Raw genomic sequence first — 26389 nt, forward strand, 5'->3', positions numbered from 1 at the left:
CAATCTCTGAATCTCTGTGGCATTGTGCCACTCCTAACCATTCCTCCTATTCCCTGTGCATTTTACAACTGGGAGAGAACACCAAAGGAGCCAAACAAATCTGTTTTCTGTCTCTGCTGGGATGTGAGAGCAAAGACCTGAAGTCTGTTTGCTTCTTTAACAAAGATCATAACCTAGGATTTTCTATCCATCAAATTGTAGTAATATTTCCACCACCAAAAGTGTACAGAGGTCATTTCTGAATGCAAAATCAAAGCATTATAAGTTAAAGTAAATAGATTTTGGATTCATAAAATGTAGATGAAAATTGATCTTGATGATTAATTTGAATTGGTAACCCATACTTCCTCATTCTTAAATCAACTCGCAGTGAGAAATGGTGCATAGATGAGGCATTAATGTGTGTTCAGGCAGCAGTCTTTTTGGATACTCTCTGCCTATGAAATAGGCTGATTGCCTACAAAGGAGGAGGGTACTTTCTACAATATGTATTTTCTTTTCTATTCATGTCAGTGTTTTTGTCTTGTAGTTTGTAAAGTGTAAATGAATATTTATGAAAACACCTTAGTACTTCTTTCCTCATGGTCTTAAAACAACAAGAAAGTTTGTTCTTGCTAATAGTTTGACTCATTACCCTGTACTCTTAAGTTCCTAGAAAGCATAGGCCTGGCTTTGTTGACACCCATGTCCTCAATATCTAGAACAGAGCCAAGTACAAATGCTCAATAAACCCTTACTGAATGTTGGTTTCCCAAAGGTGTACATTCTAGCACAGTCTATGTATCCATCAATGGGGAAATAATAAACAAATTTTGATGTATCTACTTTGATGATATGTGTATGATATGTTAAGTGAGAACAATGTGTAACAAAAATAGTATAATCATATTTTTATGGAAATATATACATACCTAAAAGTATTCAGAGAAAAATATACTAAAATGTTGAGAGAGATTATCACCAATGCTGTATATAGGTTTGGAAGGAAAGACTTAAACAAACTTTTAACTTCTTTAAATAATTTCCTTTAAAAAGCTTTTTAGAATTATTATAGTAGCATAACTTGTGCATTGTAAACAGTAAAAAGTGGTGACAAAATTTAAAAATTTAAAATATCCTTAATGTTTGTTCTTTATCTCTCTATATCTATACATAAAGATACTTTTGACCACAAAGATATTATTCTATATTCATATATGCTAGTTAATGACACTTGTGGTTTCATTACAGTAAATATTTATTTCATCAGATGCAAACACATATTGATAAATTAGAACTTGCCAAAATGAAACTTTTATTCTTAGAAAGTAAACAATAGGCAAGTTCTAAATTTGGGAAATATTCACAGTACATCTGTCTGACAAAGTACTTCCACTCATAACATATAAAGCGCTTGTACAGTTCAATCATAGGGTGACCTGCCCCTTAAATAAATGAATAAACTATTTAAACACTTGACAAAGGAGGATATATGAATGGCCAAAAATTGCATAAACAGATATTCAATATTATTAGTCATTAGAGAATTACAAATCAAAACCACAATGTAATATCATTAAGCACCCATGTAGAATAGCTAAAATTGATTAAAACCGACAGAGGTGGCAAGAATGTGACAAAACTGGAAATCTTACACTTGCTTGTGGGAATTTAAAACAATTACAAATTACTTGAAAAATAGTTGACAAGTTTCTCATAAAGTTAGACATACACTTAGCAAACTATTCAGCCTGTGCATGAATTTTCACAGTGGCTTTAGTCATAATAGCCTGAAGTCTTATCAATTAAATATTATTAAAAGTCAACTGAAATTCTGATTTTATGGGGTGAGGATTGGGTAGTATGACATATCCAGAGTCTAGCTTCAAAGTCAAGTTGAGGGAACAAGGAACCCCTCAGAACCCAGCTTTTCACTTCTTGCTTTCTTCCAAGGTGCTGGGGATTCGAACCCAGGCCTGTGCACAGGCTGGGCAAGCGCTCTACAGGGTGAGCTATTCGCCCATTTGAACCCTGCTTTTCTAAATAGTATGCGAACATCATGGGAGTCTTAGATTCTCCATTTATAGACTATTAGAATCTTTGTGAGGTTAAACTTAGACATGCTGGTCCTGTATTTGACCACTTTCTCTCATTTTCCTGCGTATTCCACTTGTATTCAGTCCCAACATTTCAGATTTAGGGAAGAAAACCTTGAGTTTTGAATATGGAGAATTAAGATTTTCTTCTGGCTCAGGGTCTCTCATTTTCTCATATACACATATCCAAACAAATGATGTACACATTGGGCTAGTTATTAAATACTGACAAACACACAGAGATATTATGACTTTTAAATAACATTGTACAGAAAATTCTTTTTGAAAGTGCAAAGTTCTGCATTAATACAAAGTGTTAGCTGCAATCTTCAGGAGTACTGGGGTAGTCTTGACTGTAGGTATCACACAGTAGCCTGGCCACATAGTACTACTAATGCAAGAACAGAACAAAGTTAACACACAAGGAGGAACTTGGACAGCATAAAATTCCTATAAATAGACCTTTGTTATTAGGACAACTTTAGAAATTTAAAGGTACCAAGTGTTGTTGTTTTCTCTTAGAAATGCTGCCTGTTAGGTGCTGGAACTAATAAGTGTGGTTGAGTATCTATTTCCTATACTGTGAAGTCATCCCTGAAAATATCATTCCAAGTGGCAGAACTCCAGGAATCAAGAGCATAAAAGATGTCTGAGTTCACTCATGGGACCAGAATGAACACCAATTCCACTTCAGGCTAATGTGAGATATACAGTCACTAAGCTATGAGGTTTCTTGGTTTTCTAGGCTAAAGGAAAAGAAATAAAAGGAGCAAGAAAGGTAAACCTGTGACATTCTGGAACTTTTCAGAAGGAGCTTTAAGGTTTAAAGATAATGTTTGATAACACCTTCAACTTGTAAATAGGTGGGAAGGAAAAGGAAAGGGAAAATAGGGACAATAGAGGAAATGACAATTTTTACAAAGCAAGCTGGCAATTTGCCAGTCTTAGAACTTTGCTACTTACTATTTTCTTTCTGTGAATTTACAGTATGTAGTGATAAAATGTCACTAATACCTAAAAATGCCCTTGCAGCTAACTCTAGTCCACTGAGAAATTAATTTTCTAGTTTTTAAATTCTATAAGTTCAAATTTTCATTAGTCAGGAATATTAACACTGACTACTATGCATTACTTCTGAGATTCCTGTTCACATGAGTAGGATTTCTGTAGCGCTCATTATGTTATGTAATTATTTTTTCAGATAATTAAAACATGCATATACATCTACAATTTGGAGATTTCTTTTGATAGCCCATTTGTCCTAATTTGGCTACAGGAGGATACAGCAGATTTGCCTCACCCTGCAGGCAACAGTGTGGTGAGATGGAGAGAAGAGTTTCAGAACACAGATTAGACCACAAGCACTTTGTGTAACCCTGAAAATCACATGCCTAGACTCCCTCAGTGTGAGTTTCCTCATCTAGAAAATATACTTTATTATTTTGCAAAATCAGGACATATTAAACTGCTTGCTAAACTTGAGGGACATGTGACTGTGTCCTTGGCAATGCTGCCTCCCAAACACCACCACACCCTACTCCCCAGTCTCTATGTTTTGGGATGGACAATCCCATATTTGGCATGAGGACTATACATGTGCCTTAATCTTTGACCAGGCCTGCTGTTTCCATTCCTGGCTGGAGTCAAACTGGTCTCTTTGCAATTCCTCAAACAAGCGAGGTATATTCCAGCATCTGAACCTTCATATTTGCCGTTTCCTCTGCTTGGAAAACTCATCACACATCAGGAACCCTTAGGTCTTAGTTCAAAATTCACTTGAGAGCAATCTTTCTTGACCATCCTGCATAACACAGTACCTTGCCCCACCTATTTTCTTCTGTCTCTTTTACTGTCCTGTCTCTATGCATATGACTTCTTCCAGAATGGCATATTTTACATTAATTTCATAAGCACCATTTATGCCTTTTACACATTGCCACTAAATATCCTTGATGTCTAGCATGTAGGATTATTGAGGACCAAGACTTTCACTAGTTTATTTTACTGTTATACTGACAGCACTCATAATAGTCCTCCTATCACATAATAATATCAATGAGGATTTGTTAAAAGAATTAAAAAAGAATCAATGAGTATTTGTTAAATGAATTGTAAAGAAGACTCAAAGAAATTTCCTAGTGTTTAAAAAAATTAAGGGACACTTTAAACTTTCTTTGTAGAAATTCATTGCAGATTATCAAATGAATAGTATTGTTAAGATACTGAATTGTCATTGTAAATATTTACTAATTTTGATTTTTTTACAAATACTCAAGATGATTTTAGTAGAAATCTGATATCTAGAAATTCACAGCTCTGGACCTTCTAGACTTCTCCCATTTGTTTTAGAACTGGCTGGCACATCAGGTCTCTCAGAAGAATGTATAAATTTCAGTTACTTTGGTTGGATTGTATTCTAGCCTATATTGAACTACAAACTGGCAGAAAAATTATTGTAAATCTTGCTCTGAGATCTCATTCTTGAACATAAATAATGAATAGTTTTAAAGGTGGTCCCAATGCTGAAGAATTGCATGCTATTCAACCATGTTTCAGAAAACAAACTATGCAAATGCATTTCCATTTGCTTTTCCTAATTAAAAGGCTAAAAATCATTTTTTTCTCAGATAACCATAGTATGGTGATGAAAATAATATTGGAATCCTGACAAATTATCTTTATCCAAGACAAACGAGGTAACGTTGGTTAACTCCAATAAGAAGTCTGTGAATAACCTCAGTATCATTAGAGGGAGTTAATTGATTGTTTATAGGTGTTCCAATAGGAAATTTGAAGTGTGGAATTCAGAAAAACACTTCCATAACCCTAAGAATATACAGAAGGTGATTTCTGTTGTGTTGTTTGACTTATTTTGCAGCAGGAGCAATAGGAAAGATATTAACATAGTATCTTTTGACACAAAGCATCACTGAAAATCCTGACTCAGGAAGGAGAAGCACTGAGTTTCCATGTCTCCCAAATAAAGGAAAGCAGAGCAGAGGGTAAAAGCAACATACTTGTGGCAAGTCAGCTTGTTTTGCTTCACTTTGTTGTCCAGTCACATCCATAAACAACAACTCCATAAAAATAAACTACTAAATAGAAAGACAAAAATATCATATTTTTAATTTACTTAATATGGCTGGGTGTGGTGGCATATACTTGTAATCTCAGCTACTTGGGAGGCTGAGGTGGGAGGATCAAAATTTGAGGCCAGCCTTGACAATTTAGTAAGATCCTGTCTTAAAAAAGTAAATAAATAAAAAGAATTGGAGATGTAGCTTGGCAGTAGATTGAAACCCTGGGTTCAATTCCAAGTACAACACTCAAACAAAAAGAATAATCACCAATGAATCTTTATATCCTCTTAGTAGTTGAATAAGCTTTTTCTCTAAACTTCCTATTGACTAAAAGTTTTCCAATTAAGAAAAAATGAGTCCTAGAGTAATGCTGCAAATATCTACCAGTAGTAATTATTATCTTACTTAATTTTCCTTAACTGTATTAACGTAGATCTAATTCATATTTCAAAATTTATTATTAATTTAACTTACACAATTATGTCAATTACTTCTTCCTGAGTGAGGGAGATAATGACTGGGAACACTGCTTTCTTAGAGAGTGCAGGCAACACTCATATTGAAAGGAGAAGGATGTGGCTGTATCACTGTAGTATGCTGATGTTAAGTCCATTAGTTATGGTGTACACTGAAGACTGTATAACTAATGGACTTTAAGTCAGCATACTACAGTGATGCAGCCACATCAATGTTTATAGCAGCTAAATTCACAATAGTTAAGCTATGGAACTAACCTAGGTGCCCTTCAACAGATCAATGGATAAAGAAAATACTGTATTATACACTATGGAATATGACTCAGTCACAAAGAAGAATGAAATTATGGCATTTGCTGGTAAATGGATGGAACTGGAGAATATCATGCTAAGTGAAAGAAGTCAATCCCAAAACACCAAAGGTTAAATGTTTTCTCTGATATGTGAATGCTAACACATAATAAGGGAGGGAGAAAAATAGAAGTTCATTGGATTAGACAAAGGGGGATGAAGGGAAGGGAGGTGGAATGGAAACAGGAAAGAGAGTAGAAAGAATTGGACATAACTTTTCTATGTTCAAGTTTTATTCAGTTTTTTCATTGCTGTGACTAAAAGATCTGATTAGAACAATTGTAGAGGAAATGTTTACTTGAGGGCTCATGGTTTCGGAGGTCTTAGTCTATAGAAGGCTGGTTCCATTCTTCTGGGCTCAGGGGTGAGGTAGAACATCATGGCAGAAGAGTGTGGCAGAGGGAACCAGCTCACGTGATGATCAGGCAGCAAAGAGAGGGAGAGACTCCACTCTCCAGATAGAAAATATATACCCCATAGCTACACTCCCAAAGAACCATTTCCTCTAGCCACACCCCACCTACCTCCCGTCATCACTCAGTTAATCCCATCAGCGATCAGTTCACTGATTAGGTTAAGGGTCTAACCCAATAATTTCCCTTCTGAACCTTCTTGCATTGTCTCACACATGAGCTTTTGGGGAACACCTCATATCCAAACCATAGTAATTCATATATGAATACACCACAAATGAAACTCCATATCATGTATAATTGCAAGAATGGGACCCTAATTAGAATAAGTTATACTCCATGTATGTATAATATGTCAAATACACTCTATTGCCATGTATAGCTAAGAGAACAAATAAATTTTTAAAAAAATTAAAAGAGAGAAAAGAGAGAGAGAGAGAGAGAGAGAGAGAGAGAGAGAGAGAGAGAGAGAGAGAGAAGCCAGGTGTGATGGTGCACAACTGTAAACCCAGCCACTGGGAAGGCTGAGACAGAAAGATCTCCGTTGGCCTATTTTTTAATCTTTAAAATAGAACAATAGCAACTACCTGTAGGATTGGGCTGAATAACATCCTTTAAGTAAAGGCTTACCACAAAGTTATAGGCAATTAGGATCAGTTGTTATAGTTCAGAGGTAATGTAAATTTAAAAACATGTAATCAAGTTTTCATGTTTTAGGACTTTCTATATCATCTTTTTATTTGATAAGTCTATACATAATGAAAATTTTTCTCAGTGATAGGACTTTATAAATGGAAATTATATAAAGTTCCATGTTGTTAAATTTTTGTTTATTTTTCTGTAAATAAATATATGCCTCAGATATTTCACAGCACTCTTTACTTTGGTGGAATTATTTTCCCTATGGTAAAATATAAATTAAGATATGATCCTCACAACTTTAAATAACAATGTACTTTCACAGACACTACTTAGATGCGAGGCCCTGTTCACATGAGTGACTACAATCCCAAATCTGTCTTTGGATTTGCAGTAAATGTGATGAAAGACTTAAAGTGCAAAACTGGGACTTTATTACCAAATTTGCCTTATCATGACATCCCTTTACTTCTCCGATTATTTGCAGCTTAAGTTTGGATATTAGCTCTGCCACTTAAGAGGAGCTTAACTTTTCTTTACGTGTAAGTCACAGGCAAAGAACCTAGAACCAGAATTCAGGTCTCTCAACTTGTGATCTAATTTTTAATTCTGTTAATCCATTTTTATATTATTAGACACATAGAGACAATAAAAATCTATCTGACTAATGGTGTAGCATTTAATGGCAGTATTAACCTAAATAGAAAATATTACTGCACCATAAATCTCATCTTTTAAAGCCTTAAAGGCAGCCATAAAAATCCAAATGATAACTTGCATATTCTACAAATAGTGTGCAAATCATGATGATTTTATCACTTTCCATCAGTTCAATTCTTACAGATACAAAAACCAATCTAGTATGTGTCTAATCCTATACATCTAATATTTTTCATATATATAAAATTTCTTATTTATGTAATTTTCTTCCCTTCCACAATTTTCATCTCCAACATTACCTTAGTCACAAGGAGGATCTATGAAAAATTATGAAGGGACAGAACAAAAATGGAAATGAGAGACACAAAAAGTTTTGGGGTAAATTATTGATGGAGAACAGCCTGAAGTCATTTATAACAAAGAGTCATTGTTATTACAATTTTTAAATATCTTAATGTAAAATGAGATTATTTCTTGGTATGATATTAGTGAATGGTGTGCCCTGGTTAATACTGGAGTCAGAACCTCATCTATTCCTTGTGAGTTCTCAGCCGGGTTGTGTGACCTTGCTAAGCCTCAGTTCCCCATGAGTTCAGCAAGGGTATGAGACTGCCCACCGTCGAGTTGGGATGATCTGCTGAGACAGTCTTCACAACATGCTTGGTGTAGGCTACATTCAATCAACATGAGCTTCCTTCCTCTTCCCCTGCTGGCAGCTGGCTGGCAGACTACATTCAACAAGAAAAGGAAGCTGTGTTCTTCTTTTTCCAGACAGCTGGTGATCCAGACATCACAGGCGCTGTACCAACAATGTTGACTCATTTTTGCCACAGCTGACATGTGTACAGTGTGCCCTGCCAGTTCTCCCAACGGGCCGAATTCATGACTGTGGAATAATTGAGTTGTTTTCTTTATTGCCCCTCATTTTATGAGGCCAGATTGAGGTAAAGTGGCAATTTTGTAATGTTTTATACATTTCATGGACCTAGAGGACTTCATTTATTGTCTTGTAATAACAATAATAAAAATGTTTTACATTGTTTAGTCCTCACTACAGAAATGTGATGTGTATAATGTCACTCCCTCCAATCTGCAGATGAAGCCACTCAGAAAAGCAGGCTGAGTAACTTGCCTGGTGTCACCTGGACAGAAAGTGGCAGAATGAATTCAGATGTTCTGACTTCAGAGAGCTGGCTTCTCACCCAATGTGGACTCAGGTCTTAAACTCTGTTTTACACCAAATTCAACTGAGGAGTCAGGGTAGGGGACAGAACATATCACTGAATATTGGTTTACTATATTTAAAAGAAACTGTAAGTTTCTCTTGAGAGGCCCATATACATTCCTTTTTATATTGCTTTTGGACACTATGTATAAAATACAAGTTCAACAGATAATACTTTTTATATCAAAATATTCAACTGTTGGAGAGAGATAATCCTGCCTCCACCTTTTTTTTTTTCCATCTAATGGGAAATTTCTAAGTAAGCAGACTTGTTTATGAATAATTAGATAGTGCCCGACACATAGCAAGAACTTTATTGTTTAATTTTTTTGTTATTTTAGTTTTCGAGAATACTTGTTTATGAATTTTATAGACTACCAACAAGACCCTGATGATGGCTGTGCCTGTATAACTGCTGAATGAGATGTGTCCCCTGGATGTGTTTTATACACAGATACACTCAGGTGAGCCAGGAAGAAGGAATTCTCACTACTCTTTCAGCCAGGCAAAATTGAATTTTACATGAAAGTCAGGTAAAATTTTATGTTTACATAAACAACTGAAAACAAATATAAAAAAGAACTCTGAAAAATTATAAATGTGACTTATGAACATAAGGTATTGTGCCTCATTATGTGCGCAATCCTAATTCAGTGCAGCAATTTATCCCACACTTTAAAAAACTGGCAAAGGATTCACTGGCTCTCATAGAAGCTCTGTTATGAGGGATTCAACCTCACCTGACCAAGAGTAAGAATTAAGGGTGCAAGAGGCTGCCACATACTTGGTCTCTCTTTAGCAAATTACATTGTGGGAAAAATGCTCATTTCTTTTTTTACTTAATCTTTGACAAACACTATGCAGCAAAAAAATGTTAAAATACATAGACTTTCAAATAATGACAGCACCTTGCCATTCTTACTTCTATTCTTCTAAAACCCCAGCTTCATGAGGATGTTTTACAATATGAGATACTATATATTTTTAACAGATGAACTCTTCTGAATTTATAGAACTTGGTCCTACTGAATGGAGAAAGTCTCCTTAACAATTATTCTGGATCCCGTTTTAGAACCAAAAATAGGTGGTTCAAAAATGGAGCGGAGTAAATAAAACAAACCACTATCCTCTGTGGTTTCTTTATGAGGTATTACAATAACTATTTAAATGTCTCCATTCAGAAGGTAATTCTCACTCTTTAGTAACCAAAGCCATAAAGAAGAGACCAAAATTAAATGATACACCTAAAATGATCATCAGTTTTATGTTTGATAAATTGATAAATGCTAATTGAATCATTGATGTATATCTTCATCTGTTTGTATCCTTCATCCATGGGATTTGAAATATGGATGATCTATTGATCAGGTGATGTGATTGATGGCTTTAAGATAATTTAAGGACTATTACAAATAAGTCGTATCACAATATTAAATAAAATTAATTGGATTTTGATTTATGAAAGCTGTATTTCAGCAAAGTTTGTTCATCACAAATAGTCTTTATTTGTAAGTATTCATATTTCATAAGTTTCTTTTTAATACAGAGCCAAAGCCATCAAAAGCAATCCTGTGAAATATTCCAAACCTTGGGTACACGGCAGTTTTGAGTGAGAAATCACAGGGGACCTGGCACCTGTGGGAGAACAGGCCAGCTGCAGTGCTTCAGGGCCCACGACGCTCTCTGCAGCTCACCTCTTCTCCACAGCTTTTACTTATACAAGTTTGAAGCTTTAAGACCAGATTTAAAATGTAGCTCAGGAAAAAAAATGATTCCTTATGTCCTCTGGCTGATTATGAACTTGGCCCTTGTCTGAAGTAATTTTTTCATCCAATTTCACTTAATTCTATCATGTGCTGTTTTATTCTGATCTCTCTAAAGGCCACTGAGTTTCTTCAGAGGACACTTTGTAGCTTTTAAATTAAGTCCAGTTAAAAGCATTTTTGTGGCATCTGTTTGGTCAACAGAAAAAAATTTTAATCTCAAAAATGACAGAATTATGACCACACACATGTAGATTAATGCTTTATCTGTAGTGATAAAGAAGCTCTATGTGAATATAAACACTATTATTAAGGATTCAATTTTGGATAGAGTATTGATAAAAGATAAATATATGGAATACTCAAAATTCTTATCCTCTGAAATCGAAATTCAAATCAACATGTATACGTTTCTCTTTGAGAAAGGTACTTTGAAGCAAGGACTATGTTATGAAATACAAAATTTAAAATTGCTATTTTTAAGCTTAAGATAATTTGTTTAATTATTTTTATTGAGTCTTTTTTTAATTATTATTATAACTTCCAAAGCAACGGGGATAGCTATCACTTTTAGTTCATTGACACAGTTGTTTCTCCTCTCTGAAGTTGAGCAGGTGAGAATGTTCATTAGATGCCAACTAAGGAATCTGGTTGCTCATGAAAATGCCACAGACAATGTTTAGGTTGTGACAACTGACTTGTGATATTTATGAGAACTGCCTGTGTAACAGGATTGAAACAACCATTAAAGGCGAGGGACTCTGCACCTGGACAGAAGCAGGGTGAGGAAGAACAGGAAGCATCCCAGGTGAGTTTTCCAAGGGAACGAAGAATAGAACAAGAGTCAGGCACAGTTTGGGAGGCTGAGGCAGGAGGATCTGCATGCAGTTCAAAGCAGCCTCATCAACTTTGAGAGGCCCTAGGCAACTTAGTGAGAACTTGACTCTAAATAAAAGATAAAAAGGCTGGGTATGTGACTCAGTGGTTAAGGAATCCTGAGTTCAATCCCCAGTACAAAATAAATAAATGAGAAGAAAGCAAAGTTAAAAGGTGAGGGTATGGAGTCGGTGGGAGGGAGGGAGTAGAAAGAAGTTTATTGGGTTATATCTAAAAAGAAATGTGCCTAAATCTTATCACTGAAGAAAGAATATGGTTCCAGAAAATAAAAAGAGAGGTAGATGGCACATCTGTGGTAACATTTTTGGAATAAAAGATATTTTTAAAACAGATTTTAAAGTAGTTACTTTGGCCTTTTAAAGATATATTCAGAATGATAACATGTCTCTCTTGGGAGCCAGCATCCACAGTGATTAAGCACAAAAGCTATGAAATGAGATTTGAATTCTGACCCTGCCACTAGTTAATGTGGGAATTTATTTAGCCTCCATCTCTCAACTTCCTCAACTTCACAATTTCCTCATCTGTCATTCATAGCACTGCTGTGAGAATTAAAAGCGTTCAAGTATGTAAAGCACTTGGGAGAGTAGCTGGCACAGGGTCACAACACATGCTCACTCTTCTTTCTATACGTTATCTGAACCCAACAGAAGAATGTTAGAAGAAGACTGATCCAGATTTGCAAAGTATGTTTTAACTACTTAATAGTAGACAAAGACAACAGATCAAAATACAATGCTTATTTAGGAACCTAAACCAAGTATAATCTTGAGAAAAGATGAAACTTATCAAGGATTTTCTAATTTTCAGTGACAAAACTTCATTCCCATGTAGACAAATTTAGATACAATATTATCAACAGGTTTAGTGGTATCAGAACATTGTCCATGTTGTATACTTGCTAATATTCTGGATTCTAAGGAAACAGACCCCTGAACTTAGTTTACTTTGGTGGAAAATTATGAGACACTTCAAGTCCCTACCCCCATGAGAACTGTGACCTCAGAGGTCCTCTTGGAAACTGCATTTGTTCCTCTGCTATTATAAGCATTTGCCCAAGATGACTTCAGCACAAAGTTTAATTCAGTCTCTTTTATTTTAAACTTTTCTCTTTCCATTTGTCTTCATGTAACAGTGACTCTAACAACCACAACTTCCGGTTGAATTACATTTTTCGAGAAGTACAAGATCCCAGGGAAGGGAGGCAGAAGCAAAGCAAGAGTTCACCACTTCACCACATACTTTCCATCACTTAGGAGACAGTATTATAACCTCAAATACTGTTTCCCCATTGTTGGGGAAGTTTACTTCTTTGATGAGCCTTATTTCAGGATTAAGTTATATGACTCAGCTTGCTGGGTTAACTCAAATATAGGCCAGTTTGGCCAAAATCAAATAACTTATACAAGCAAAGCCCGGTTTAGGGGATAAGAATTTGAGCTATCTCTGCATATGATGATTTTCTGGGATCACTTCTGAGGGATAATCTACAGTAAGGGGAATAAATAGTATTAAAACTTAACTCCTAAAACTACCTCTAGAGAGCAATATTACTGTCCTAGAATAATGGCCCATACTTGATACTTCCACATATTTACAGGGTCCCTGAACATAAATATGATTTCTTTTTGTTCCCCTTATTGGCAGTGGAGACGGTTTTTTGGTTTTTTGTTTGTTTTTTCAATGAGATAGAATAGCTCTTCTCAAACTTTAGTGTACAAATGAAACACCTGGGCATCTAAGTGAAAAATGCAGATTCTGATTCTCTAGGTAGAGACCTGAGATTTGGCCTTCCTAACCAGTCTGAAATGGTTAATGTTATGTTTTAGATATAAGGTGTCCCCCAAAAGCTCATGTGCCAGAATGTATAGCAGTAAAATGACTGGGTTATGAGAGTTTCAATTAATCAGTGCATTAATCCCTTAATAGGGATTAACTGGGTGGAAACTATGGGCAGGTGGGTGCGGTTAGAGGAGATGGGTCATTTGGGGGCAGCATGCCTTTGGGTTTTATATTTTGGTGAGTGGAACTTTCTCTGTACTTCCTGATGTGAGGATCTGGGCTACTTTTTTCTGCCATGTTATTCTTTTGCCACCATGTTCTGTCTCAGTGGAGCTGGTCATTTATGGACCATGAGCCACCAAATAAAGTTGTCCTCTTCTATAATTGTTCCTGTCAAGTCTTTTGTTCACAGCAGTAAAAACTGCAGACTAAAGTATAAATCAATGCTGCATTTCATGGGTCATATTTTGAATAGCATGGTGGTCCTGCTTTCCAAATTTAGCTAGGTTCTCTCCTTGTAAGACAATGTTATAGATTGAATAACATAAGTTGAAATCCTACTACTACCTCGGAAAGTGACCTTGTTTGGAAATAGGGACTTTTCACAGGTAATTAAGTAAAAATGAGGCCAATAGGGTGGTCCATGACCTAATTGGATTGATGTCATTATAAAAAGGGGAAATTTGGACAGAGATAGACATTCATGAAAATATGATGTTAAGAAATGCTGGAAGAAGTCATCTAAAAACTGAGAAACTCCAGAGTTTTCCAGAAGTTAGAGGAGAAACTGGAACAGACCCTCCCTTTGTGATGTCAGAGGGAGCATCAACCTGCCAAAAGCTTGAGTTTAGACTTCTGGCTTCCAGAAGTGTGAGGCACTGAACTGTTGTCGTTTAAGCAGTTTGTTCATCCAGGTGTGGAGCTTTGTTACAGTAGCATCAGGAAAATAAATGACTACTGCGCTAAGGACTTAGCCTTGACATTTGTTTTCCTTCTTGTAACCTCTGACACAAGGGTGCATTGCTAATCTGAGTGCAATGTGAAGAATGTGAAGACAACATCCCATATACAGATAAGATAACACAAAGGCGTCAACCAGGTTTCTCAGGTTTGCCCAGGAATAAAGCTTGAGTTGGCCCTGCTGTCATTGCAGGTGTCAGATAATGACATTTTGTCATAAATTGCCAACACTGTCAAATTCAAATTCTATTATTTATTCAAATTATTCTTGTCTGAAAATCACCATTAAACTCTAGTTACATCCTTTGTGGGCCTATACATTATTAGCAGCTCTATCAATTGCTTTTCGTTTCAGTTATGCTATACAATGAAACAAAACATTTTTAAAGTAATTACATTGCAAGATTATTATGTTCACAATAAATACAAATAGACTTATTTGTGAGGATATATGCAAGAATAAAATTGGCTAACCTCACCAAATTATGGGTCCCTACAAATCAGTTTCACAACAAACATGATTCAAACACTACTGAAAATATAATGACAAATTACTTACAGGGTGTTACCAAACTTTGTTTTCATTCATGATACTCATGAAAGTCAAAATGTGAAGTTCTTGATTCTGATATTTGGCCATGATATTTCTGAACATAGTTCACCCATTTTTTATTCCCTTGGTGGTTCCTGACTGGAGGCTGGCACCACTCTCTTGAAGGTGTTTAGAAAGTGTGAGAGTTTGGGACTTCACAGAAATGGAGGTGTTACTGGCATTTAGCGAGCAAAGACTGGGGAAACAAATATCCTGTGAAGCAAAGGATGATAAATATATTTGTCCCTCACCAAATACCAAAAGCTCATCCTTCTCAATGCCCTCATCGCATCCTGACATTTCCTTAAGATTAATGGTCTTTTCAGTTTGGGCTCTGTTCACCCTTTGACTTCTACCAGAAACCATGCTGACTTCATGGTTCTTCCTCCCTCTGGTTTGACAGGTGTGCCATTCCTTTGTTTGTTCAAAGAGCACTGGATTCTCCCTCTCTTCTTTTTATGATAAAGAAGACACTGTGTCATCCACGTATGCATTCTTCTGGGTTTTTTTTTTTTTTGGTATTATTTTGGAGGGAAAGAGAAGGGATTAAGTGTTACAGATAAATCTGACCCACATAGTACACTTTGGACTGGACTTCTAGAGGTATTTTTAAATATTCTCTTATGAAATCTTCCATTTTCCTGCATTATTATAGTTCCTATCTCATTCTTTTCCCTTATCTCTTCAATCATCAAATACAAATAAGCACCTGTTATGAGTACTGGTTAGGCCCCTTAGAAGAAGGCTGCATACCATGCTAATAAGATCTCTGTTCTGTGATAATCAGATCTTCTGTTTTATTTCCCATTATTTTCTTATTCTCCCTGGTAACTGTCCCCCAACTTTATTTTTTCATCCAATCTAGAAAAACTCATTTCTCCACAAAATTATGGCAATCCTATTATTTAAAATACTACCATTCATGAATTATTTTTGATTATTTCTTCTACTATAGACAAATCTGCATACATATTTTAGTATTTAAACTTCACAACACATGATTTATGCTAATATTACAGATGTGAAACGGAGGCATAGAAAGGTTAAATAACTTTCCCTTATCAAACAACTCATTCAAGGATTTCAAAACAGGTCTAGCTGATCCTGGTACCTATGTTCTTAATGAATATAAAATATTTCTGATAATTGCAATCATGCTTCTATGACTTCCAGTGCACTTTAAATGCTCTACTTAAAAATTTTAGCATAAACACATTTGGCCTTCATGTGCAGCACTTTGACTAAATTAATCACGACTGTTTTAGAAGTTGGTTGTACCTTCCAAGTTTCTATTTAAAAATACAGTTTAAAATGTTAAACAACTTTTCTGAGTTTCTTAGCTAATACAGATCCACAACACAGAAATTCCGAATATAACTAAGTAGTCCTCTGTGATTTTTCAATGCCTGCAGGCTTTTGTAGTTCTGTGGATTTGCTTTAATCTGTTGCTAGGAACATTGCACATTGCTCTAAACAGACTGCCAGTCTGAGAAATTTAGCGTGAATGACATAAGTGTTTCTTTTATCCAGGTCAGAAGATGGTGCGAGATGGTATGGGAGGTCAGGGAAGGGAAAGGGAGGGAATTCTAGGACAAAGAAATAACTAGAGGAATAGGAAGTCAACAAGGAGTAAGAATCTACAGACCTCAAAACCAAACAAAAAACAAACAGCCTCTCCAAATGGAGCCCTCCTGCTCCTTACCAAGCATGCACCCTTGATAGCTTTGGGGATCAGTTCCGTCTAGTTTGATAACTCTGAAGGGCCCATGCACAGCTGAGGGCTTCTCATTCCATTGTCTCACCATTGGGAATCACAGCCCAGATACCACAGGGAGTGATGCCACTTCAGGGCTTCAACCAAATATCAGATTGAGGAATCAGGAAAGCTAAGAGCAAGAAAAGTCTATATTTTTTTCCTAACACTTATGTAGTCCCAGCATAGTACACAGGCAGGCAACAGCTTTGAAATTAAATAGAAAATTTGTGATTTGCATATGTATCATTTTTGTTTGGAGCTTGGGAGTCTGGAAAGCATAGGGGATACTGGGGTTGATGGTAGAGATTTCCGCTTTTGATCTTTTCCTTCTGCTATGGTGACAGCCATGATTGTCACCAAGCAGAGGTCCCTCTCAAGCAGCAGGGAGCCTTTCTGTCCTTGCTCACAGCTGCTTGGTGGTTTGGTGTGTTTGGCATAGTAAGTACACCAAAGCCTTCTGACATGCTTTTAATTTCATATTCTATACCTTTGGCCCCTTTTGTTTTGGTGTAAGGAATAAATCTTTTTAACTCTTTTCTAAATGACTATTTAGTTGTACCAATACCCAATACCGCTTATTGACTCATTAGTCCTTCCCCCACAGTTTTGAAGTTACAAATTTTTTCACACTACATCCCAGTGGGGCATTCCAATAATGGGAATGGAAAAACTAGGAAGAATAAGACAATTTTATTTCCCCTGAAACACCATATGCATGCTTTCTCCTTTCTTAAATGTTCAACAAATAAATAGAAGAAATATATGGGGGCATGGGGGTATCATGCTTTCTCTTTCAGGAGAGAGAGCAGATATTAATCTATTCTAGAATTAATCTCTTCCACTGTTTAAAAACTCTTTAATACCTGTGTGCATTGTTGCTTAGTTGAGAAGTAAGGACCTTACAAAACATAGTTCTGCTGGTTCAGCAGAAAACTGAATTGCTACTCAATTTATGTATTTCCCTTGACACATTTTATGTTTGCTAATAAAGGCATGGGCTGGACACGAATACTTTTAAGTGAGAGAGATTCAGCTTTGTTGGAGCAAAATAATCAACATAATTTTACTCTTCTTCTATGAATTTATTATGAAAATCTGACTGAAAACAATGTAAGAGGCTCTTAGGGAATCTGTAGAAAATCTGCCAATGTTTGATTGACTTACTAATTTATTTGTTCAACTTAATAATTAATTGTTGAGTAACTATTATGTGCCAAAAGATGATTCCAACCAAAGGTGAATGATGAATCTGCAAAAAGATAATTTCTTTAATGATTCCAACCTAATTAGTGTGTTTGTTAGAACTCAAATGTGGAAGCATTTATTGTTAGGCTCTAAAACAAATAATGTTATTATACAGGGCAAGTACCAAACTCATTCAATAAAGAGGATTCATTTCTTTTCAACCTTTTCGTTGGTTTAAAGTATTGGATTCTAAAAAGAAAAACAAGGAAAAAATTTGTTTGGAGTTCACTAAGAGTTAGTTGTGTGGTGGGGTACATTTATTCCTAGGAATTTTTTGTCCATGAAAGACTAATCAAGAGAATACCACAATTGGCAAAATGGTATTTAGTAATCTATTTCTATATTGGTGTGTTAGTCTGTACTAATCATGTCTTTTAATCTTCTTATCTCTGATGCTTTGACATCATGGTCCTCTGGGACATTAGAGAGATTGGCCTTCCTAGGGTGAATCCATACCTGGAGGTAGTAAACTCACCTGGGCACCTGATTTCACATGCAAATCAACCAATCCAGAACACATAATCCAACCATAATGCTCCCACACTAGGCGATATTCGTTTGCCCCATCTCCAGGACCAAATACCAGACAATTACAGTCTAACTCCTAAGCTCAATGGACTTATCCAAACTGCCCAATCCTGTTACTTACCTTGCCTTGTTTGTTCCTTCACGTGGAAACCACAAAAGGTTCTTGTCCTTGTTTTCCACTGACTCCCTACCTCCTGACTGAGCCTGGTGTTTCTCTGTGTGGTCCTTGTGTGGTGTGACATATCTTTTCCTCTTGGGAATTTACGAGTGACAAACTGTCTTTTTAAGAGTAATCATCTCCTGATCTGTTGACCTCACCACATGGAATAAAGAAAACTTACCATTTGAAAACATAGTTCTTACATGAATTTAGAAAGAAAAGGAGATACTTCTTTATAACTACAAAATAATCCCTTTCCACATTATCATGTTCTTTGAATTAGATCCTATGAAACCCCATTCTACAAGAGAATAAAAGTTGAGGAAGGGACAGCGTCCTGTTTGTTGTATACTTTATCATTGAAATGCTCAGAGTATACTGATCTTTACAATATTCAGTCAGAAGAGAGCATTAAGAAGTCTCTTTTATCAATTTTAATATATTGCAGTTGAATTCTTGGAAATTACCTTAAGGTCCAACATACCTATAGTAGGAAAGTTTGCAATAATTTCCTACTGATGGGTTCTGGCCCTTTAGATACATTTGGAAGCTGTAAATTTGGGGGGCCTGATGGTTATTTGAATTATACACTGATAAGAATTTTTTGGCTATTAAAATGTAGAGCATTTATACTTAATTTATTATTACTATTTTTAAATGTTCTATATGGCAAGAGGTAGTTATTTTTGAAGCCTGCCCTAGTAGAAACAACTTAAATGTCAAAAAATAGTAATTGTATTGATTATAAAATAGGAAGAATATCCCTAATCCCCAAATCCAAGACACTCCAAAATCTGAAACTTTTTGAGTGCAAACATGACACTAGAAGAGGAAAATTCCATACCTGACCTCATATGACAGGTTGCAGTCAAAATGCAGGTGCACTAAAAATAGTTTATAAAATTATTTTCAGATTATATGTATTAAGTGTATGTGGACATAAATGAATTACATGTTTATAATTGAGTTCCATTTCTAAGATACTTCATTAGGTATATGCAAATATTTAAAAATCCCAATAAAGCAAAAATCTGCAGCTCTTCAGGTCCCAAGAATTTTGGGTAAAGGATATTCGATCTGTAATATGTATTTGAGGTAATTACTTTGGTGGATGGATACCTCCTGTGGTGGCCAAGGATGACAGCAGTCATGATCTAGGTACATCTTCTATCAACAAGACTCTATCTTTTCTATTTCCTTAGGAAACATTAGATTCAAGATAAACGAGCCAGGGGCTGGGGATGTGGCTTGGTGTCACTTGCCTAGCATGCTTGAGACCCTGGGTTCCATCCTTCACAGTGGGGGAAAAAATACCAAGATAAAAGAGGCAGACCTCTTATGGAGACTTGCAGGAAATGTCTATAGTCCTTGACTCCAATAACAAATCAACTGTCACCACCTGCTTCTATTCCAGCTACTGGGTCCTTTCAGATCAGGGTTCTACTAAGGAACCCTGTGACCTCAGAGGGACATTTTCAGATAAATAGTTGTATTACAACCTTGTCTTCCATGTCTCTTCTCTGCAAATAACTTAGGCCTACTTCAAGAAATTTAAAAGGAGTCATTAAAAGTTATTTGAGTGTTTGTTATTTTATCTGACTCTCCACTTCTTTCTAAAGAGTTAGTAGGCAGAATAGAACTTATTGGCTAAAGTAAAGAGATAAAAACTACTGATAATCCATGAAGCCATCCCATGTACTACAAATCATATTTCATCTCAGTTTACCAAAAGTCTAGGAAAGTAAAAGCATGTCAGTATATAGTTTTCCAAGCCTAGCTAGGTTGAATGGATGAACCAGCATGAATAACAGATATGTTAGGCACAGTAGGCACAGTTACTTCCTGTATGGTGGCCATTTATCTCCCTTTTCCACTATCCATCCAGTGATCACTTGATCTCATGGGAGATGGGTCTTTCCCTAGTCCCAGGGGATAAATCATAACTGCTTACCTGTCCAAAGTGTAGAAATTCAGGGTAGATCAAAGAAACAAGGTTCAGTAAATTAAGGATTTAGTCAGGTTGAAAGTCCAGAATAAAAGCATCAAGTTTAGAGAAAGAAGGAAGTACAAGTACAATATGTTAAGCGGTTTTAGTATTTTAGAAAATTAGAGATGCTTATCAAATAAATACATAAAGGTTAATGTTTTCCTTCAACTGGGAGAGTTTAATTACATAGAAGTAAATGTGTTTGAACAGACTGGTGTGTACTTTGAGGTCAGTACTGATAATCTCTAAACCTTCTAAACCTCTTTGCATTTTGAAGTAAGCTAGTTATCTAAAGAATAAACACAGGCACCATTCAAGGCTTTACCTGGTTGTTTACATTGATTGTGATTCATTTAACAGATGACTAACTTTCTAGTCTTTTTGCATGGAAGATGACCATGGGTACCCATGGATCATATTTTAACATATTGAACTCTAATTATCAGAGAGATGTGGGTATTCATATGTTAATCAGTGATTACAGATCCTCCTATGCATCTGCTCAGTCAGGGTAATAAAGCATGTTAAACATTTTTTAAAGAAGTGGCCACATTTTAGATCCCGGCCTCAGAAAAGTCAATGCAGTACAGGCTAGCTCCAATATGGAAATGCCAATCATCAATCCTTTATATACCTCAACTTCCACATCAGTGAAATGAAACTTTCTTGCAAAGGAAGCATGACAATGCTGGAGTCAGGCATTTTCTGCTTATCAGTCCGTAGTGTTTTTACAGAGTCTGAAAGCAAAGAGACCAAGAAGAGAGTGCCCAAGAAACTTAGCAGTCTATCTGTAGGTAGAAATAGGTAACATTCTAATTTAGAATATTAGATTGTTTTCTAAACCAACTTAATTCAGAAGTAGGATAGATGATTTTGTTATTATATGTTATTTGTTAATTGTTTAAAAAATTGTTAGTTGTATTTATTAGTATTCAAAATTTACTGGAGACCAGTTTTAAATGAAATTTAAATATGTAATGTTTTTCAATTAATTTTACGTATCTCAGCAACAGAATTCAACTTAATTAAGACAGACAAGTTCATTCCACAGTTGACAATGTGTTTTATTAAGAATTTTTGCTCTTGGCTTTGCTTCTGCTGACACTGAACTTCCTTAAATATGTTATTATTCTTTCATTAGACATAAAAATTTGAGAAGTCAGAGAACTTTTCTGTACTCCCTCATAATTGTTCTTCATTTTAATGTACTTTCTTTTTTTCTCATTTCTAAATTTAATAACTTCTAACTTTTCCTTATTCTACCTATACAATACCAAATTTCTGTACTTTTCATTCCTCTAGAATATGTATTTCATGTATACAAATCTTCTGTATATTTACTTAGTTACCAGAAAACAACACACTCCCTATATCTATTTTATAGGTTTACTTGAATAGCTAACATACAAAACTGGCTCAGGATTAAGGCCCATCTGTTTACCCAAGTGTGTGGTTTTTGACTCCTATTGTGTGTACTCCCAGTGAGGACATAATCTAGGCTCCTACATACTTTCACAAACTTGCACAATAGTTGTATTGTCTTGTACACACAGAATGTGAAGTTACACAATTCAAATATGCCGAGAACAAAAGCTCCATTAGGTTCATTATGTTAATTATAAATACCTCAAAAAGATAGCAATCATTATCTGGTTTTCTTTTGGTTCTCAGTTGTTTCAAAATCAAGCCCCCAACATACACACACATACACACACACATGCATACAAAAGGCCAAGGAAAAGTTTGCATTTCCACAAGAAAACACACAGAAAACCCCACATTATTTTTATCACTAGATCAGACCCCTCGGCACTCTACTCTGGAAAGTTTCAACCACTGACATGTGGGTGACGCAAAGAATATACCACAGCAAGTACTCAAAAAAATAACAATTCAGGTTAACATCTGAAGCAGTTTTCATACGCCTTCCAAACAGCACTGGAATTCTGCATATGAACAGTTATGTGATTTGGCAGCAGCAATTAATGAAAGAATCCAAGAAAATGGCACTATAATGATCACATTTCAGCACAGAAGAACAGCTCCATGCCCAATCTGTTGCCACAATTTGGACGCTGAATGGATCGTGACAGAAAACAAGGGCAAAAATATAACCAAGCACAGTCCAGGTCCTGAATTTGTGGTGATATACATATCCCCAAATTATCAAACACAATTAACAGCAATACCTGGCAATTTGTCTCCAAATTAAGGAACAAGCCCCCGGCTCTCACCTTGCACAAACACACACTTCAGTGGTCAGTAACAAATGCAGGCTGGGAGACAGAGCAGCTGCTCTGTCCTGAGCTGCTTAAAGCACATTCAAGCCCGGCTCAGGTCCTACTCTGTGTTTGATCACTGCAGTTTCTCCCATGACTCCATCACCCAGGAATGGAAACCACCAGCTCTCTCCCGGCCAGCACTAGTGGGCTCCCCAGCTACTGAGTTCAGGTAAAAATGCTGAGTCCTGCAAGGTCGCCACAAGGTGAATAAAAACAGAAAGACAGTATGGGGGAGAGGAAAAGCTGCCAAGGAAAGACCCTAAACTCCGGACACCTTGCCTTTCAAGAGATTCCGAATTCCATAAATCAGAGCTGGGACAATAGGAGGTCACAGAAGCAGTAAATCTGAGAATCTCATATGGCATTGAGCCAACAAGCTAACCCGGGGGCATTCGTTAAGCAATAATCTCTCTCTCTTTTCCTCTCTCTCTTTCTCTCTCCTTCACACACACACACACACACACACACACACACACATGCTGGCAGACTTCACTGTAGCTATACTAATCAACCAGATATCTTTCTCAAGTCAAACAGTTTTTGCTTACATTTTCCAGGTAACGAGGCTTAAAGAAGGAGGGTCTTATAAAATTAAAGCACTTGCCAAAATCAAAATAATTATTCTAAGAGCAAAACAATTTTAGACCCATAAACTAACTCATATTAATTAAGTCTAGTGTTTTGCTTACATACTGGAATTATGCAAACAACTCCCATATTTAAAAAAAAAAAAAGTAAAGATGTTGTTATTTCAGAGTTGACTGACAGAATCAATTAAAATTTCTCATAAAAATTCCTACCATCTTTCTCAAGATTAGTCTTAACGTATGCACATTTTAGCTCGGGGTTCTACCAGAAAGTATTTCTTGCACAAAATGCAGTCTTTCTGGGTATATACACTGTACAGATACTAACATGTTTATAAGTGTTTCTCTGTAGAGTATCTCTAAGTTTTCATTTCTCAGGTTTTGATGTTCTCAGAAGTGCAGTAGAAAAAATACTTATAGATACTCTATGAAACAGTATTTCTTTTCCGTTGTATATTTTTCATATAGTCAAATAATTATTTACTGAATTGTAGAGTGACAGCTTGAACAAGAAATTGTGCTCACGATTTAGCCACTTTCCTTTCCCCTCCTCCAACCTTCAGTTAACAAGCAATTTATTTAACCTCCTAGGCATCAGTCTTGCAATCTATAAAACAGGGACTTGTTGCCAGCATTTGCTTTGTCTACTTCCTGGGTTGGGTGGGATGAAGTTGAAATGGAACAATGTGTGGGAAAAAATGCTTTGTATATTGCAGAGTGCTGGGGAAAATGTGCTTGCTGGGAAAATGCACTTATCTCCCTCCAATTGCCCTAGTTAGTACTGGGACTGGTGAATTGCTTTCTGTATTCTCAGGGAGGGCTCCTTAGGCTTCATAGGAGAGTGCTTGTTTCAAGTGGGCTATAAATAGAGTTTAGGATTTTATTGAACTGCTGTTCTGTTTGTAGCAGGTCTTGATGGCAGCCACCACATGGCCAGAGTCAGTTAATTGTGAGCAACAGGAGCTCTGTCGAGTCTTGGAGGCAGAATCAGACCAGTTGAAACTGATAGAAAATGCTCACATGCATGACTGTTTTCACCGTTAGCTTGGTGTCCTGGTGTACTCCTGTGTTCCAGGGGGTTGGGAAAGAGAATTAATGGTGGGGAAAGGTTGGGGATGGAATGCCAAGTTCACTACTGAATTAATTCAACAACAAATGCATCTAGGCACTCATGCTAATGTTCCTACAATTACTTATGCATTATTTAGAGGTTAGGTTGTGGGAAAGGGAGAACCAGGGCAGGAAGACAGGTGGAGAACAGGAAAGGAACTAACAATGTGACCACACTTTTGTGTCTTGTGAGACACACGACTAGGAACTTTAGAGATATTATCTCAATTAATTCTCATAAGAGTCTTATGAGGTAGTTGTTATTATTCTTATTTTAGAGATGAGAATAATGAATCTGCACACTGTAAACTAGTGAGTGGTGAAGTTTGAATTACAGTTGATGTCTGCATATGTTAGAGTCCCATATTCTGAGTAAACTAGTTAAATTATAACTTTCTTAGAGAGAGAAAAGAAATAAAGTTTTGTTTTTACATAGTGCAATAGGAAAGGCCAGAATGCAAATTACCAAGAACTTCTTGAGTGTATTAACCAGGTAAGTTAACTTTTATAAGGAGTTCAGAGTTTTTTGAAAAATACATTTTGGTTTTTTAACAATAAACTTGTGGCAAGATGCAGGCAATTTTTGTCAATAAGAGCCAAGACTATTTTAAAAATTGGGTCCTATCTGTCTTCAAGTTGAAGACTCAAGTTCAGAGGTTCTTCTCTGTGGCAGAAAGCTACTCTGTTTTTATAAATATAATTCATGCACTAATTTATGTTAATGTGCTTAAATTACCAGGCCCTGAGGAATGCTCTAAAATGAAGCAAGGCAATCTCTTAATCTTAGAGGTAAGCAGAATTTTTTTTTTTTTTTGAACTACAGTTTGGAGTATAGTTTGGGAATTCTAATTTTCAGTCTCTTGAGTCTAAGAACATTAAAAAATTGCAGGTTCTTTCTACCAATTTTATTGTAAAACTGGAGGAAGAATCTGAATTGCAATCCTATATAGGATACGTTTCATTCTACCCTTTAAGTGTCATTCCGGGCTGTAAGAGAAATATTTAAATTGTAGCTGCAGGCCAGAAATCCAATTCATACCAGCTTCTCAATGGAGAGCAGTTTGTTTCTGCCTTCAATCCCCCTTTTTCCAGTTTTTTCAATCTTCTTTGAGAATGCCACTGTCTGATTATGCCTTGCCTTTGCTTTCGAAAATTCTGTCTACAAAATGTACAATCTAAAATCTTTCATGAAACCAGGTTCCTCATTTTCCCCAAATTTAGCCATAGGAAACTATAAATATGAAAGTCTTGCAAACAGAAATGATTTGCTGTTTTTAGATACATTCATTAAAAAGAGAAATAATACATGATAGTACTGAAGTCACTAAGGTAGTAGTAAGTTTAAATGAGTAATAAAAAAAGAATAAATACATGTATTTTATCTCAATTTTCTGCTAAATTGCGAATAAAAACAATAAAAAATCCTAGCAGCATGCTGCATTCCTAAGTAAGCAATCAATGCATATAAAAGGAAGTGAGGAATGGTGTTTATTGCATTCCTACTTGCTTAGAATATACATTTTGAGGTTCACTGCAACCCACTTATTCTGGTGGCATCATATTTAACTAAAGAGCAGTTTTAAATGAGTTAATATGTCGTGAAACCTCTGGGGACATACATAAAACATGGCAAAGTGAAAAGGCTATTTTCTCATTACCAACCCCATTTTATTTTTCAATGAAGGATGAGGAAACAGTCACAGTTTGAATTATTTAAAAAAAAAAGAATTAAAGGTCATTGCAGTATTTTTCAACAAAATAAGATGAATGAAAAAGTTTTCAAGTATTTTGTAATTCAGAAATAATAGAAATGGAAATAGT

The 26389-nt window shown here is 35.9% G+C and overlaps 1 protein-coding gene across 4 annotated transcripts in view; it reads right to left on the reverse strand.

The window, feature by feature from the left end:
* Arhgap24 (Rho GTPase activating protein 24) overlaps positions 1-26389 on the reverse strand; it is an 807091-nt gene that overhangs the window by 128893 nt on the left and 651809 nt on the right. Inside the window, exon 1 of one of the 4 annotated variants that reach the window (XM_047566949.1) lies at positions 22824-22842. The exons of the other annotated variants lie outside the window; for them this stretch is intronic. The gene's annotated coding sequence lies outside the window, so the exon portion shown is untranslated. Of the gene's footprint in view, positions 1-22823; positions 22843-26389 lie in introns of those variants that run through there. 4 annotated transcript variants of the gene reach the window in all.

Source organism: Sciurus carolinensis, chromosome 10 (genome assembly GCF_902686445.1).
Source record: "Sciurus carolinensis chromosome 10, mSciCar1.2, whole genome shotgun sequence".
NCBI lineage: Eukaryota > Metazoa > Chordata > Mammalia > Rodentia > Sciuridae > Sciurus > Sciurus carolinensis.